Source organism: Gouania willdenowi, assembly GCF_900634775.1.
Source record: "Gouania willdenowi chromosome 24 unlocalized genomic scaffold, fGouWil2.1 scaffold_320_arrow_ctg1, whole genome shotgun sequence".
In the NCBI taxonomy this organism is placed as follows: domain Eukaryota; kingdom Metazoa; phylum Chordata; class Actinopteri; order Blenniiformes; family Gobiesocidae; genus Gouania; species Gouania willdenowi.
This window is the reverse complement of record NW_021144848.1, coordinates 386722-404526: the sequence shown is the minus strand read 5'-3', so window position 1 is coordinate 404526 and position 17805 is coordinate 386722. Positions and strand designations below refer to the sequence as shown.

Sequence of the window (17805 nt, the reverse complement as noted above, 5' to 3'; positions counted from 1 at the left end):
TCTGCTGGAGATAAAAGCATGGACCAGTTTCTCCTGATCTTTCTGAGTCATTAAACCTTTCACTCTGGAGATGTTCTTTAGGTGGTAGAAGATGCTTACATTAGTTACATTCATAGTTTTACCTGGTTTCTTGCTTGCCCGTGTTGCCTCTGACCTATAACTGACTGTATTTAACTTTGAATATTGCTTTTCTTTTTGCAATGTTTTGTGCAGTGCATATTTCCTCCATAAATTCTTATTATTTCTGTTACTTTTAACCTTTTTAAAAGCCTCTATAGATAGGTGTAGATTAGCACATGCGCTAAAACAGTCAAAACACTACATCTACCGTAAGTTACCAACGTAATTGTGATGTCCATATCAGAATCAGAATCAGAAATGTTTTATTTGCCATGTACAGTTTTGAGGACAGTACAAGGAATTTGACTTGGTGGTTGGTGCACAAAACAAGCAACAAAAAGAAATAAAAGAAATAAAAACAACACAACAAAGAACAACGCAGCAACAATAATAATAATAATAATAATGATAAATATAAAGGATGAGGGATAAATAAAGGATAGATAGAGAATAAAGGATAAATAGGATAAATATAAATATATATATACAGTGCAGCAGGTATCAAGCTGGTGGAGGTGGTGATCAAATAAAGGGAATCAATCAAACTGTGTTTTTGAGGTGCTAACTTATAGCACTACATACAGTATGGACCTGATGCTTTATTTTATTTGTATTTTCTATTATTTGGAGATTGACTAAAGTACACATCAATATTTTACTGATGGTCTAAACTAAAGGTGTCAGCAGCCGTTGGGACTAGTCTCACATACAGTGGACTGTAAATGTCACGCCTGCATTTGTTCATGTCTGTTAAAAATGATAAATGACTTTATGAAGCCACTTATAAATATTATAATATAATATAATTATACATCAACCTTTTGATCTGCCACAATAATGTGAATAATTTTAATGAAAACACCTCAAGTTGAGGGCTTTTCTCAAGATGTTTAGGTGAGATGAAAAAAGAGATGAATCAGATTAAATAATAACAGAGCATAGTTAATTAATGGCTCAATTTTTTTAATGTCTTGACAGCGCTAGGATTGAGTTTGAGCGTCCCAGGTCACTCTTTGATTAAAAATTAAAAGCTTTACCTGCAAATGGATTCAGGAATCTCTTCTACAACAATTGATCTTTTTTTGCTATTGGAAGCAGGATTACAAACTGTATAAATACTTTAGTTCATACAGCAGCAGGAGGATTAGGACAATCTAATAAGCAGTCCAGAGTTTGCTTCAAGATCATCGGGATTTATCTCAAACACGCAACGTGTCAAAAGCCCCTGATCCTCACGGCAGATCTGCTTTGCTGCAGTTGGTAAAAATACCCCTACAATAATCCCACATGTACTGCAATGCCTCATCCCAGCCCACGGCTCGCTTAATGGAGCTGCTGCTGTGCCACTGAACTGAAAAGTGTGAAGCCACATGAGAAAACCTGGAACAAGTCAGCGTGAGAGAAACGGAGAAGAAGAACAGGAGGAAAAACCTTTCTGAGATTTTGGTTTTGTGCAAAATGTGCGAGTAGAAGTTATAAATAAAGCCCAGTAAGGTTTGGGTTTGAAAATGTCTTGTTTTTTTATTGCAGAGCAGCGTCTGCGTCCATGGGTGTGGATTTCCAACAGCTGATCAGCATACTGATTGTCTTTGTCTATATAAACACTGTTACTGTTTTCTGCCAATAAACTGCATGTTGAAATAAACACATGGCCACTGAAGCATCTATTCTGATTGTGTCCCAGTAACAATGCTTTATGAGGTGCGTTCACACCAATAGTTAGTCAGATAGTCCACCTCGTTTGGTCAGTGTGAAGCAAGGTTGGGGTCAATTATATGCCATTTCAAATCCAAACGCTCACTGCCAATGACGTATATAAACGTCAATTGTGTTTTTCAATGGGGGTTGCTAGGAGACACTGTGGTGGAGTTCTCTCATGAATGTCATGGCTCAGTGGTAGAGTGGGTCGTCCAGCAACCGAAGGGTTGGGGGTTCGAATCCCACTCTATCCAAGTCATTGTCGTTGTGTCCTTGGGCAAGGCACTTTAACCATATTACCTTGTATGAATGGGTATGAATTGTGCATGAATGTTGGCGGTGGTCAGAGGGGCTGTAGGCACAAAATGGCAGCCTCGCTTCTGTCAGTATGCCCTAGGGCAACTGTGGCTCCATTGTAGCTTACCACCGCTGGTATGACTGGTGTGAATGAATAATGGTTTCTGTAACGCGCTTTGAGTCTCCTGGAAAAAAACGCTATATAAATCCAAGTCATCATTATTATTATTATTATTATTATTATTATGTAGGTGGCAGCAGCGCACCTTTGGATTAGAGATTAGCCATGATGAGCAGAGGTCAGAGGTCAGAGGGAAAGAGTTGATCAGGGAGAAAATGGCGCAACGAGAGAAGATGGTGAAGCTCTCAGCAGCTCACACTCGAGCAGAGCATGTGTGGACCTAAGAGTGTCACAATCATGAGAGATGACGATTAACAACCCGGGCCAAACGGGTCAACTCGGCATGTCGAGCTGGAGGAAGGCCAAAACACTTATAGGAAATCATACAACTCTGACCCAGATAGCAAAATAATAAAAAAAAAATGCCATCAAAAGCCTGGTCTTCGTGTTGTTTTTCTTGTTTTATAAAAGGAAACTAATGTTAAGGTGTCACTAAAGCCAAAAAAAAAAAAATAGCTTCAAAGTCACTGACAGGTTTTTTTTTCTCAGCTTTTTGTCAGAAACTGGCATTTTGAGTGAAACTACCTATTATCAACTGCTGATTACGGAAGAACAAAATAAGCTAGAAACATTTTTTTTCTCTTTATGATGAAAGTAGAGTTGATTCTGACAGAATCTGGTTTCAGATTTTAGATTGTCATAGTATACAATATTCTGTGGGTCTGTCCAGTCCTGTCCAGTCAAGATGCTCTAAAATGGCTGGCAGTGAGGGGGGTAGCTGTTCTGAAAATGGCTGGCAGTCAATGAGTTAATTACAATTATGATGCAAATATATTTGTAATTGAAAAAAACCTGTGGCTGTTGTAATTGAATTGTAATTGAGTTCAGAAAATTGACTTTGTAATGTTTTGTAATAAAACTGCGTTAAAAGCAAACCTGAGGAACCATGTAACAGTTCTATGGTTTACACACATGTAGTTAATAACATAATCAATAAAACATGTTTCCGATCAACTTTTCACACTACCTGTCAGTTCTCTTGTTATCATTAAAAAAAAAAAAAAAACCCACACCAAAAAATATTTGTACCAATATTTTCATGGATAAGGAAGCATAACAAGGTAAAAAACTAGATGATAGATAATATTTATTAGTGTATTTTACAGCTGATTTAAGACATGGGTCAAAACAAACCCATTATCATAAGAGATGCTAACAGAAAGCTAACAAGTTGTACAGGGTTATTTATTTCAGGCTTGGTATTTGTGATTAATTACATTTTAAATTTAGTAATTGAGAACATAATTGTGATTGACTTTAAGGAGAAAAATAACAACTGTAATTTTATTAGTAAATGAAAAAAATGCTGGTCATTGTATTTATAACTGAGTTGTAATAAAAACGTGGGTAATTGAAGATGTAATTGTAACTGAAAAATGTAATTAACTCCAACCCTGGTGTCAACACGTAAACAGTCTAGAGTCTAGAGCGGATCAAACAGGAGAATTGTAGAGTGATTGTTTCTGATCACAGTCTAGAGTGATTAGGAGCGCTGTGAACACAAAGGTGACTAGCGTAGAGCACACGGCATTGTGGGTAATCAGGAGAACAGGCGACGGCACAAAACAGAAGCAAAAGCACGACAACTTGTTGCTGCTACATTGTTGAATGTTGGTAAAGAACAAACAGAGAAGTTTCTGAGACTATTAAACACTTCAATCTCTGATTTCTATGTGTTTGACACCATTAGAAACCTTAGAATCCACACTTTCAGAATGCGTAAAAAGCAGTGGACTTCTAAAAATGTCAACTCAGCGTCCTGGCACTTCTCCAAGTGCCAATAACGTACTTTCAGCGTACACTAGCTGCTCCGGAGCACGTCACAGCCTTCACAGTGCAATGTAGGCATAGATATCATATTACATAAAGGCTAGAAGCCTCACGCCGAATTCTGCCACGTCATCACCGGCGGCCATCTTGCCCCGGGCAGCTCTCTGACGGAGTCTGTGGAACCAGAGGGAAGGTGAGTGATCTGCCGAATGTAAATACTTTTATCTCGCTCAAATCTTGACGGATTTACATACGTTTTGCTTTCTTTCTCACAAGCGTTATTAACGTGGCTACAATTATGGATGTTTCCAAACGTTAAAATTGCAGCTTTTCTCGTCAAAAACGACGTGATCATGCAGCACAGTTGTGTAAGGCTGAGACCACCAGATGTAACCTGTTAAAAAACATTTTGTGTTATGATTCCTTTAGCAAACTGCTGACAGAAGATTAAAGTAAAGATTCCAGACTTTAGTGGAGCCTACGGATGCTCTACTCAGCGTTCTGTTGGCACCAGAGTCCGTGGGATCACCTTTCACATGTAAGATATTACAATACTATGACTATATTTAGGATAATCGTTAGTTACTTAGCGGAAGTACAGTATGTACAATACAGGTCCTGTTACAAAGGAACAGCAGGGCTGACATGATAGAATTGCAAAAGTGTTGTTTACACAAGGCTTTTTAGAATGTTTGTTTTAGAATATGTTTGTTTACATAATCATTGAATATTTCTTTTGTAGTAAAGTATAAAGAAACTGGGGAGCTTCTCTTGTAGTCAGTGCAGAACAAATATTACAGTTCATTAACAATGTGGTTATTTTTAAAGTACAAATACATGAATAATAAAGTTTAATAATTCTAAATATTTTATCATATTAGTAATATTCCTATAATAAAGGTATACATATATCTCCTGTGTGTGTGAATAAGTAGGTCATAAAAAACTGTTGACCGGAAGTTTAATATAATTATATATAAGTGCAGTGTTATAACGACACCTCTGACATTTATTAAGAAAATAGAGCAAGTTATTGTTATTTAAAAAGTACATGCACCAGTACAACACAATATTATGGGTGAGCGAGCTGACTGGGACAAGATGGCCGCCAGTGCGGACATGCGACTCCATTGGCCAACAGCGCAAACGAGACATCTAGCCTTTATATATATATATGTCTATGGATGTTGGTACCCACGTGTCCGGGCATCCAAATTAGTCCGGGGTCCGGCGTGCATGCGTGAAAGGCGTCTCCAGCAGTTTGTGTACTATTTAAAAGGTTGAAATCCTGCTTTTTAAAAACAATTAGAAGTTTATGCTTTGAGTGAATTCCCATTTATTTTGGTGTTCATCTTATTTTCTGTTTTTGTTTGTCAATGTTTTTAATTAACAATTAAAAACACCACAAAACAGTCACATATTTTAATGTGTACTAATATAATATTTAATAAACATTGAATAGTCGGTTTTCATTCAAATATTCAACTAATTTTGATTTATTGGACATGTTCAGCACTTTGTTTTTACTATTTCAAACGCAGGAAAAAAATCTCAGTTTTATATAATGACAGTTTACATTTTTTTTACTCACTGTTAACTGTTTGTAAAGCAAAGGAAATGTAACTATGTTCTCATTTGGATTATTTAAATTCTATATACATAAAAAAAAAAAAAACCTGCTCAATTTGATCATAAGTAAGGATTTGAGCCCAGTTAGTCACTTTCCTTTTAGGTCTTGGGGTACATGTTGCACGGGGAGAGGAGGGGCCTCTATATGGTGGAGGTTGCGCTCATTAACCTTAACAGTGTCTGACTCCATCCAGCTGTAACTCATATATCATATATTAAATATTTTTAGTTGTATACGTGGTCTGCTGACTTCTGGAGAGGTAAAGTTCAACAAACATTATTGTTACAACCAAATGATGAAAAAGGTGTTTGCGGCAGGGATTCAAACGAGCAACTCAAACGGCGAGTTCTTTTAGTGTTGAGCTATACGTGCACGTGGAAATTGACCTTTTTTTTTAACATTGACTCATGCAAAAGAGAGTACCGGCACCTTTTTTGAGCCCTGTTGTAAAACAAGTTGTTCCTGGTTTTCTTGTGGTGCGTCACATATTCAGAATATCAATAAGGGTAAAAAAGAAAGCAAACAGACTGGATTCTTCCTCTTAAACTACTGTACGTCTGCACCTGACGTGTGAACAGAGCTTAAATCTATTCCTCAGGGCAGTTAGTAGTCACACCTCGCCTTCTCTTTGGCAGGAAAATAAAAAATCGAGCAATTGGTTGTTCTGAGACAGCATTAGGACTGAGTGAGTGAATTAGTGTATGAAGAATTTCCTGAAAATAGAGAAAATGGTGTTTTCTGTTAACCAGAGGCATCAAACGACAATATGATTGTGTGCCAGTTTGGGTCTACAGAGGGCGAAGGAGAAGAGGGGAGGAGCCTCTAGGATTCACGGTCCATTGATCAGACCATCTCCATGTTATTGCACTCATGAATACAATAATCAGAGCAAGGCACGTGGGACAGGAAAACCTTTCTGATGTTGCCAGAGAAGATAAATAATGAAGTGTGGCTCAGTTAGAGTTTTAAAGGACACGTGGAAACATTTTCCACCTCACGTCTCCGAGAACCGCCTGATCCTCTCCTCCAAGCAGACACTGGAGCTCTTTGACGGAATCAATAAAAACACTTTCAGTTCTTCATTCTGACAGTGTGGACCAAGAAATGTGCATTCATTTAGATTTTTACTTTCTTGGATCTTATAAGGAGGTGGTTTGACATCTATTTAAGCAGTTTCTTCAGGGCCAGGCCATTTCAGCACAGATCTACTGCAAAGATAAACAAAACAACAACAGTAATGCACTAAAATTATGCAAAATAACAACAAAAATACACAAAATGACTCAAAATAATATACAAAATTACAGAAAATTAAAACAAAAGTACACAAAAAGACAAGAAAAGCACAAAAAAAATACTCTGCAAACCCACAGTACTAACAAACAAGCAAAACTGACAACAGAAATACACAAACATTACTCCAATAAATACAAGAGGATAACACAAATACATAATGGGACAAAAAAAAAAAAAAAAAAAACTTGAAAAAAACTTATTTAAAAAAAATGCACAAAAGGACGACAGAATTGCACAAAAATCACACAAAATTACTAAAATACCTTTGATCAAACTAATATTTTTGTGGCCCCCGCTGTGTGGAAGTTGCCCACTTCTGCCCTACATCATGAATGTGAGTTGATGGTTTGTATAGGACAGTCTGAAGATGAGCTGTACCCAGTTTGGAATCAATGGAGCAAAAAATTGTGGGCGGAAATAGGTTTAATAAGTTTTTACAGTTTTTAATAAAAACAGAGAAATGGACTTCATAATTTACATTAGGTTTAAATGTACAAAAGGTTCGTCCTTGTTGTGGAAACGTTTTGGTCAAAGTTGTAAATCTCTGACATATGACTGATTTATTGTCAGTTTTTTAAACGCTGAACTTCAGAGGCTCTCCATAGCGCCACCTTTAGGACGATTGGCCTGTGTTAGCAGCTGAGCATGGGAAGGAGGATATAAATAATATAATACATATTACATCACACAAGTGTCAGGTAAATTGACTTTTTTTTGTAAAGTAACAAAGTCAAAGTGAATGAATAAATTATCTTCATAAAACATACATGTTATAAATACCTCCTTCATGAAGCGATCTCCAAAGTAGGGCTGAGATATGCGATATGGACCAAAAGTCATATCTAGATGTTTTTAACTCATTAAATTGTTACCAGAAAAACAATTTTGGCTTTGCTGATTAAAAACATTTATTAACAAACAGCTGCACAATTTGTGCCACGTTAGTCTTTGTGTCCTCTAAGGCAGTGGTTCTCAACCTTGGGTCGCAAGACACTGTAAGTAAGAATATTTTTTAAACAATTTGAGCCTATTTTTGATTATTTTTTACCCTTTTTCTGCAGCTACACCAAACTGGCCATATTTTAACCTATTTTCATCACATTTTCTTGCTCCTTTTAATGTAATTTTACGACGTTACTCCCATTTCTGCCACTTCTCCATCACATTTCAATGCCTTTTCCGCACATTTTTCCCAATTTCAAGACATTTTTGGCACTTGTGAAGCCTTTCAACCACATCTCATTCCTACATCATTTTGAGTCACTTTTAACCCATTTTATTTCTGATTAAATCAAGGATTTACATCTTTAAGATGACTATATAATATGGCCCAAATAATAATAATAAATGTCTTGGATAACAGTGGATATTGTTCAGATGAATAAATAAATGTGGTTATCACAAATTCATAGAACAATGGATCATCATTTTACTGACTTTATGGATGGACCCCAAAAATCTCTCCCCTTTATTCCCCCTATAGATGGTCCTGTCTCCACATGACTGTTCTTCAATGTTCATGTCTGTGTTCAACAGACTTCAGCTACAGGGACAGCATGTGCGAGTGAGTTCTTTAGTGTGGCTTGTTTACAGCAGTGGTTCTCAAACTTTTTTGGCCCAAGTACCCCCTTTCTCTATATTCTGAATCCAAGTACCCCCATATGTCTGACTTCAACATTTTGCTCAGAATTCTATGAAAAAAACAACTATAGATCATAATAGTGGAATAAATGAGTGATCACACACATTTAAAAGAATCCCATTGTAAATAAGTGAAATGAAACAGTATTTAGTGTCTCCTGAATGAATATATTTCTAGTTTTTATCATTTACAGTCATCTCCCATCTTGTGTGGGACCAAGACTGACCGTTGTATTTTCAGTTCATGTTCTAATGAAAATCATTATTATGATTATTATATCATTATTATGATTATCATTTTCAAACCAAAATAAACAGTACAAAACCCCACATTTTCAACATTTTCGTTAATTTCCCCCTTTCTTTCTCTCAAGTACCTCATGTATTTCTGATTTAACTGACTTGGTGATAGTTGAATATGTAAATAATGTCAACATTCAACATCTGATAACGTTTAACTATCTTTTACAACCGCTATGCATGCTTTGTCTTTGCAACAAATGAAAAGTTATTATATTGCTTTTTAACAAAAAATAAATATTACAAAACCCAATTAATTTTCCATTTTCTCTCTCTCTCTCTCAAGTACCCCCTGTAGTTCCATCGTGTACCCCTAGGGTTGCACATACCCCCATTTGAGAAACGCTGGTTTAGGGCGCACTCAGAAATCCATCAAACTGTGTTTTTTATGCTCTGAGGTGGAGTGAAAGCAGCAACTCCTAAAACAAGTATTGTGATGTAAAATAAACTATAATATAAAAAAAAACATATAGTTTTAGGTGATATTGTGTTTTTCCATGTCATCAAAACAGAAATCGTGATATATCTTGACTCTGGATATATTGCCAGGCCTAATCCAAAGGCTTTGAAGTGAAACTTTCTGAAGGTCACAGTTTTTCTGTGTGGAAACAGCAGTAAACAGATGAGGTTCCTCAGTGAGTCCGAGTATAAGTCGCTCACAGAAACTAGCATAAAGCTTTAGCTCTGGTTACTGGATTGGCTCCAATGACCCCAATCCGCTGCATTGCTTGGCTGCCTACTTAGATCATGGCTGTCTTGGCCTGTCCACACACACACACAAACACACACGCACGCACGCACACGCCTCAGCACTGCTATGGATTAGCGCTCCACTGTTCCTTTCAGTGACTAATGCAGAGCTTTTCCAAAGCCCTGACACATCACCTGGAAACTTCATAAATAAGCTTTGAAATCCTGCATTTTGCATGACATTATCAAATCACAGAGGTTCCTAATTCCTCGTAGAACATGCTTATGCCTGTGAATTTGAACAGAATTAACTCAAAGGTTGTGCATCAAAATAATATTCCAAGTTTCAGTGCTGTGTATGTTATTACTACTTATCCTTCCTAATTCAAGTGATTCCATTGTTCACAAAACTATATTCATGGTTTTCCCAATTTTTTAGTTGGGTCAGATGATGCTATCTGTAGCAGCGCTTCTAGCCCCGCCCACATCCTCACCACAAAGAGTGGTCGACTGTCCACTACAATCATTTATCCACTGACATTGTTCATTTGTCACTCATGGACTTATTCATTTTGGTTCTGAACCCTGAACCCTGTCATCTTGTCAGTGTGGATTGGAGACATTGTCTGCACCCACTAGGACCGTTGTCCCTGCTAGCTGCTACATGTTTAGAATTGAGCCGTTAGCTGCAACATGTTTAGCGTTGAGCTGTTAGCTGCGACATGTTTAGCATTGAGGCACAAGCTGTCAGTTTCTGATCCCTTCACAAGCCTGGTCCTTTCAGATCCTTTCAACGCATGCGCGAAACGCATCTACATCCGGTCGGTCTATTTTACAGCAGTTTGGGTCCTTTTAAAAGGTTGAAACCCTGCTATTTAAAAATAATTAGTTTTCAATCTGATTGGCCGGTGAAGTGCGTCAGTCCGCTAGGGACCCTCCCACCTCCTAAAAAGGAGGACACGGACAAACGCGAACCATTGAAATATCTCTTTTCCTCTCAGCTACTGTATCTTGTGTTTATCTGCCACCTTTGTAGCCACTCAGGAGGAAATGGAGGGCTCCACGCTCATCTCCCATCTTTCCAGTCTGGATATGGTGAACACGTGTATACGCATTTCATGGCCCGCCGTTGTGACTGACACCACCAGGTCCCGCTACGAAGGGAAGAAGCCCCTCTTTTCCAAAGACGCTCCGGGACAAATCCTTTTCGTCTTTCCTGAGCTGCTCGTCAAAGTAGAGAGTCCCTGGAAGGACCGTCCATTCACGAGAAAAACCCTGGTGTCAGGTGCCTCATCCCTCGAATGTGAGGCGATGGAGAGCCTCAAAACTGCTTCGAATGCCACCGGTGGAGCCCCTTGTTGCGGCTCACCTGCTCCCACGACAGCAGCAGTGTCTCCACAGAGGCCCATGTTGCCGTCCAGAATAGATCGTCCTCAGTCAGACTTGTCCTGTAGGACATATGCGGCCGCTGCACTCTCGATCTGGGTGCTGAATGTCCTCTCTCTCCTCACTGCCACTGAACTTTGTGAGGATTTGGATCTGTCTCAAGACGCAGCTACAATAGCGGCGATATCTACGGTTGCCGACGTGTGTCTCCGCACCCAACGTTGCTACGTGCAGGGTATGGGGAAAATGATGGGCAACATGGTGGTACATCAGCGAGCCCGTTGGCTCGACCTCGCCAAACTGACTGATGCAGAAAAATGCGACATCCTGGATGCCCCTGTTGTTCCTGAGGGCGTTTTTGGCTCTGCGCTGTCTTCAATGCAGCAGCGCTGTGAAGAAAAAAAGAGGGATGATGACGAATACCACATTCTCCCGTTCGACCTCTCTTTGAGCCCGAGGGTGTTTGTGAGCTGCACGGAAGCAGCGATTGCTCAGCTGACGAGGCGGGGCATTCGCTTGGCTACGTATCTAGACGATTGGCTGCTTTTGGCACGGAGACGGGGCGTGTCTCACGTTGTTTTGACCGAGCAACTCTGTTCAGTTCAGATTATGTCTTACTTGGGTTGATGGCTTCCCGGGAATCATGAATGTAGGTGCCGACCTATTATCCAGGGGCGTGCCGGTTTATGGGAAATGGATGCTGCACCCGGGAATGGTGCGACAGCTGTGGGCCCGTTACGGATGGGCTGAGGTGGACCTGTTCCCTGCGCAGCACGGATGCTCCCCTCGGCGTAGACACACTAGCGCACTTTTGGCTGCATGGGCTTTTTTACGCATTCCCCTCGTTGGCTCTGATTCTCCCCACCCTGTCCAGGATAAGGGAATGCGGCCACACGCTGATCCTGGTGGCTCCACATTGGCCAGCCATGCATTGGCTAGCGGATATTTACCAGCAGCTCCAGCTGCTTCGGGACCTGCTGTCACAGGGGAGGGGCACAATTTTTAACCCGCACCCAGATCGTCTGGTGCTGTGGGTTTGGCCCCTGAGTGGCTCATTCTGTCAGCCGTGGGATTATCACAGAGGGTAATTTCCACCATACAGAATGCTCAAGCCTCCTCCACTAGATCTATTCATGATTGTAAGTGGAGGATATTTAAAGAATGTTGCCTCCAGAGAAACCACATCCCTTTTCAGTGCCCGGTAGGAGTTATTTTGTCATTTCTGCCGGACCTGATTGACAAAAACAAAGCCTTTTCCACTATGAAGGTGTATTTGGCAGCAATCGCTGCCTGTCACGTTGGCTTTGGGGACAAACCTGCAAGTCAGCACCCACTGCTGGTTTATGAAGGAAGCACGCAGGCTCCTCCCCGTGTCCAGACCACTGTAACACTGTGGGATCTGGCGGTGGTTCTGGATGGACTTAACCATCCTCCATTCGAACCACTGGAGGAGGCAGGCCTGAAGTTCGCCTCCCATAAGGCTGTCTTGTTACTGGCTCTGGCGTCAGCCAAGAGGGTCAGTGACATCCATCCTTGGTGCACCCGTCGTGCGCTCAGCTCTTACCAGGTGATGCGAGGATCATTCTGAGGCCCAACCTGGCATTTGTGCCGAAGGTTGTGGGCTCATGATCCCCCATTGACCTTTTGGCCTTTTCTGCCTAACAGGGTCAGCAGCGGCATCATGTGTTACGTCCAGTCCGTGTAAAACGCACTTATATGGATATGACGGGGAACATAAAGAGAAGCGATGAGCTGTTCGTCTCCTGGGTCAATTCCCACAAGGGGAAGCCTGTTACTAAGCAATGCCTGTCACACTGTGTGTGGACTCTTTTAAAAACATCTGAAGACACTTGACTCGGGGTCTTGCCACATCCTGGGCTTTGTTCAGGGGAGTGTCTGTCCAGGACATCTGTGCGGCGGCGAGTTGGACCTCGCCCCTCACGTTTGTCCGCTTTTACATGCTGGACGTTTCCACCCAGTGCGTGCCACGGGCGGTTTTACTGTCTTGATGTGATTGGACTTCTGCCCTGGGGGCCAGTGCTGCTCGATAAGCATGTCTACAATACGGGAGTTTCATATCCCATAGTGAGACATCTCACAAAATATTATGAATTGAATGACTATTTATATAACACTGCTTCTATGAGTGAGATGGCTCACCAGACAACCCTTCTTGCTCAAATGAGGAGAAGAGGTGCTTTTTTTGAATGGCACGCATCTGTCCGTGCCCTCCTTTTATAGGAGGTGGGAGGGTCCCTAGCGAACTGACGCGCTTCACTGGCCAATCCGGATTGGCAGATTGAAAAAATGCTTCTGAGGAATGCAGACAGAGGTTGCATCCCATAGTGAGACATCTCACCCATATTACTCATAGAACCAGGATTATATAAATAACCTAACGTTTTGATCTGTTTTTGTATATATTGCCTTGCATTCTTTTTTTTCCTTCCTTTTTGTCTTTTAAAAAAAATAGCTATTAAAAGCACCACAAAAACAGTTACATGTTTACATGTGTGCTATTAAAAATATTTAACAAACGTATGGTCGGTTTACATTCAAATGTCACATCCCAGGAGCTCTGTCGTAAGATTGCGAGTTAAGGAAGTGACGTAGTCAACGCATATGTGTTGAAAGGATCTGAAAAGATCTGGCGCTGACACTAGCTGCTACATGTTTAGCAATGAGGTGCTAGCAGCTACATGTTTAGCATTGAGGTGCTAGCTGCTACATGTTTAGCATTGAGGCGCTAGCTGCTACATGTTTTGCATTGAGGTGCTAGCTGCTACGTGTTTAGCATTGAGGTGCTACATGTTTAGCATTGAAGTGCTATTTGCTACATGTTTAGCATTGAGGTGCTAGCTGGGGCTAAAAGAGCTTCGGTGATCTACAAACTCTTTCTTGCACAATTTGCACACAACTGGGCTTTTGTTTTCCATTATTATTTTATTATTATTTATTTTTTAAACAGAAATGAACCCCCTCGGAGCACAGCAACGACTTCTAATCTGGTTATCCTGTTTCTTGTGCTGTGGTTTGTGCATCAGTATTACGGGTATACTGGGAACTTGTGCGATGAGAAAGGTTCCGCGCTGTTTGCTGTGCATAATTTTTCTGTCATCAATTAATCTATATTAACAAGTTAAAGTCCCAGCCCTAATATCTACATATAATAATATAGCATCTATTAATTTCAATGCTCCATTTAAAGGTGATATGAAGTGTGATCTTCAAAGTTATTTGTGGCAGGTGATGAGCTGATGCTTTTATACTGTTTAAGGTTTAATCGAGTGTTTCAAGGACTCTTGGAACATCTGGCACCAATGCACACCCTCATCTGTTGTAGTGAGCTAATACACATAGGAAGCAGTAAAAACTGAGGATATTTGTACTTTGTACTCACTTTTCTTCAGTGTTAAGGTTGCAGCGACACATCTTGTCATTGGGAATCTCAGCCATTCCTGTGGACAGACACAGCAGAGTATAGCATTAGCATTAGCTAGCTATATTTTCAAGGTACAGTAATAACAGAGAGACTCTCATGCTGATTTGTCTCAACTGTCCCCAAACCATGTCCCATGTTCATTTTGAATTCATCAATAATCATCACTTTAGTGTCAGTGGATTCAAACGTCTACAACATTTGTTCCTAAATAGTTTAGGTGGAGCTAATATTCAGTCTTGTCTGTGTGTGTTTTAAATGAGTGAGTAAAGCAGGAAGTAACCCTCCAACAGAGCAAAACAAGGACAATGGAGATTCTGTACCGCTGAAAGAAAACAGAACAATTCATCAAAATAGAAATAATCTCCCACTGAGACTTCTGTTTTCATGAATTAGAAAGTCATATTAATTCAAACGTTGAACAGAAATCTGGATTCCCTTTGTTCTTTGTTTATTTCTTTTCAAAACCAAATTAAAAACGTGTTTAATTAATTTAAAACCAGAAACAGGAAAATGGAAAAACCCAATAGAAAAAATCTGGTGTATTTAAAATAATCAAAATAACACTGGCAACATGACCATTGTTTTGTTTGTTTGTCTTTTTTAAAAATCTGTGACCGCAGGCAACATAACACATTTTTGTGGAGGTTCCGTTTTTTAAATTAATGCATCCCTCGAGATGCGTTCAAAGTCCCTGGGAAATCCAGAAGTTTCATAAATTTGTAAAAAAATAAAATCCCCGTACAGCCCAGACACTGCATGAAAACAAAAGAGGACATGTTTTAGTAAGGAATGTAAAAAATTAAAAAAATGCAGTATTATAGTTTGGTCACATGAGGGAGCTTTATAAAGTTGTCTTACTTTGTGAAAAAAATTAGCTTTGGTGTTGTTTGCCATATCTGCATTGAAAAAGGCACCTTGGGATGAACTATTAATTAGAAAAATGTTTTAAAAAAATATCAAAAGAATATTTACTCACTCGAACACATTCGTAACCTTTGCACCATAACCTTGTCTCGTTTTAAAATTTTTATGCCGTACGTTGGTTTTTTATCATCTTTGTACATATTTAATGCCTTGTTGTTGTTTTCGCTCCTGTCTTTTAATTCTATGCTCTGTGGTGTACTGTAGCTCTATGCGAGCATCTCTCAAATTTCACTGTACCACCAAGTACCGTGACAATAAAAGACTATTCTAATCTATTCTTGCACACCCAGAAACACAGGGTCACACAATATATTATTACTGTAAATATAATCTCTGCTATTCAAAACTGTATATTACAATGGTTTGCATATTTGCACACTACAATAGACCTTTTCATCTTCAAACAGTTTTTACTGTCCAGCCCCTAAACCCTTCTTAGAAACCAAGCCATCACACAATCTGTTGCCTGTTATCTCGCACTACAAGATGACTATTGTTATAATTGTCCCTATATAAATAATGTTTAAAGGCAGGGTAGGTAATTTTCTGGCCAGGTCAACCGGGTGAAGAGACCCTCGCCTACACACTCCTAACTCTGCCAACACACCACAACAGCCGGTTGGTCAAACACAGATCCGCCTGACCTTAAAGCTGCAGTATGTAGTATCCTCTCTCCGTTCCATTTCAAAATATCAAAGTATCTTATGTGTACACTTCAGATTACAATATGCTCAAAGATGATTCGGGATTTTTGACCAAATGACGCCAAAAAAAAAAAAAAAAACGTACACACTGCAGCTTTAAGGCTGTCCCACATGACACAGACGCGCATCCAGGACACGTTCTGAATGTTGAACACATGTAAAATGCTCCTTTAAACAGAGCAGTTAAGGCACAGCATATTAAAATCCACTCAAATGTTCATAATACGCTCTTAGGTCTGAGCAGGTTCACACCTCAACAGTGTGGGTTGTTTTCTGTTGACACATCAGCATAATGTGAATCCACTGTTCATCTGATAACTGCATGTGCAAAGATTTCATCGTTTAAATTCGGCCAATGTGATGAATTCCAACATTCACTCAGCAGTGATGTGACGTGTGTGTGATTAATGAATCCATTGAAATGAGCATGAACACAATAGCTCATGCAGAGGATGGGGGTGTGTTAGTAACTGCAGGAGGGGGGGTATCTATTGTCATCAGAGCCAGCAGCCTTTTTCGCTAGACTGCTTTGCATTGAGGAGAAACTAATTAGATTTTAATTGAAATGTGATGCATTGTTATGGGATGCATCATATCTCTGCTACAGACATGGAGTTAAACAAAGCCAGTATATAAAGATAAAGAACACATGTTCTTTATCTTTATATACTCAGTGGTTCTCAAACTTTTTTGGCTCATAAATCCCCTTTCTCTAACTTTTGAATCCAAGTACCCCCTTACGTCCGACTACGACATTTTGCTCATAATTCTGTGAAAAAAACAACTATAGATCATAATGATGGAATGAATGAGTGATAACACACGTTTTAAAGAATCTTATTTTGTAAATAAGTGAATGAAACAGTATTTAATGCCTCCTTTTATCATTTCCTGTCACTTCCTCCTGTGGAACCAACACTAATCCATATATTTTCAGTTCATGTTCTAATCAAGATCATTTTTATCGTTATTTTGTGTGTTTTTGAAGTCATTTTTGTGTATTTTGTTGTTGTTTGTCTATTCTTCTTAATATTCAGTACATTTTTTGTAGCTAATCCACATACAACAGTCAGAAATTCTAGTGTGTATATGTATGTATTCTGTTTTATTGTTTTTGTTAGCATGTCTTCCTTCTTTCTATCTGTACTGTGCACAGGCCCATGTTTATATATCTTCCTATTTATCTGCTGCTGAAACTCTGCAAATGTCCCTTTTTTGTATTTTTCTTCTATTTTGTGTGTTTTTGTTGCCATTTTTGTGTGGTGTTGGCATTATTCAAATTATTCTCTCTCAGTGTGTGTTTTTGGTGTCGTTTGGTCGTTTCTTATGTCGTTTTATACGTTTCTCTGTTATTTATGAGTATTTTGTGGTGATCTTGTGTATTTTTCTCTCATTTAGTGTGTTTTGTGTATTTTGTTGATGTTTGTCTGTTCTTTTTATTGTTCTGTATATTATTCACTTATTTTGTGTGTTTTTGTTGCTGTTTTGTGAATTGCTTGTAATAATTTGTGATGATCATTTTTATCTAAAAATAAACATTATAAAAAACCCCTATTTTTAATGCTTTCATTTGTTAATTTTCCTGTATTGCCACCGCGTACTCCTAGGGGTACACGTACCCCCATTTGAGAAACACTGATATACATCATACAGAGGCTCTGCTGTCACTATATGTGTGTGATTGATCTGAAATATGATTTATGGAACGTGTCCTGCTCTGACATTG

General features: G+C 39.3%; 1 protein-coding gene across 1 annotated transcript in view; it reads right to left on the bottom strand.

The window, feature by feature from the left end:
• LOC114458298 (leucine-rich repeat and fibronectin type-III domain-containing protein 2-like) overlaps window positions 1-17805 on the bottom strand; it is a 214028-nt gene that overhangs the window by 112868 nt on the left and 83355 nt on the right. Inside the window, exon 2 of the mRNA XM_028440694.1 lies at window positions 14410-14467. The gene's annotated coding sequence lies outside the window, so the exon portion shown is untranslated. The remainder of the gene's footprint in view (window positions 1-14409; window positions 14468-17805) is intronic.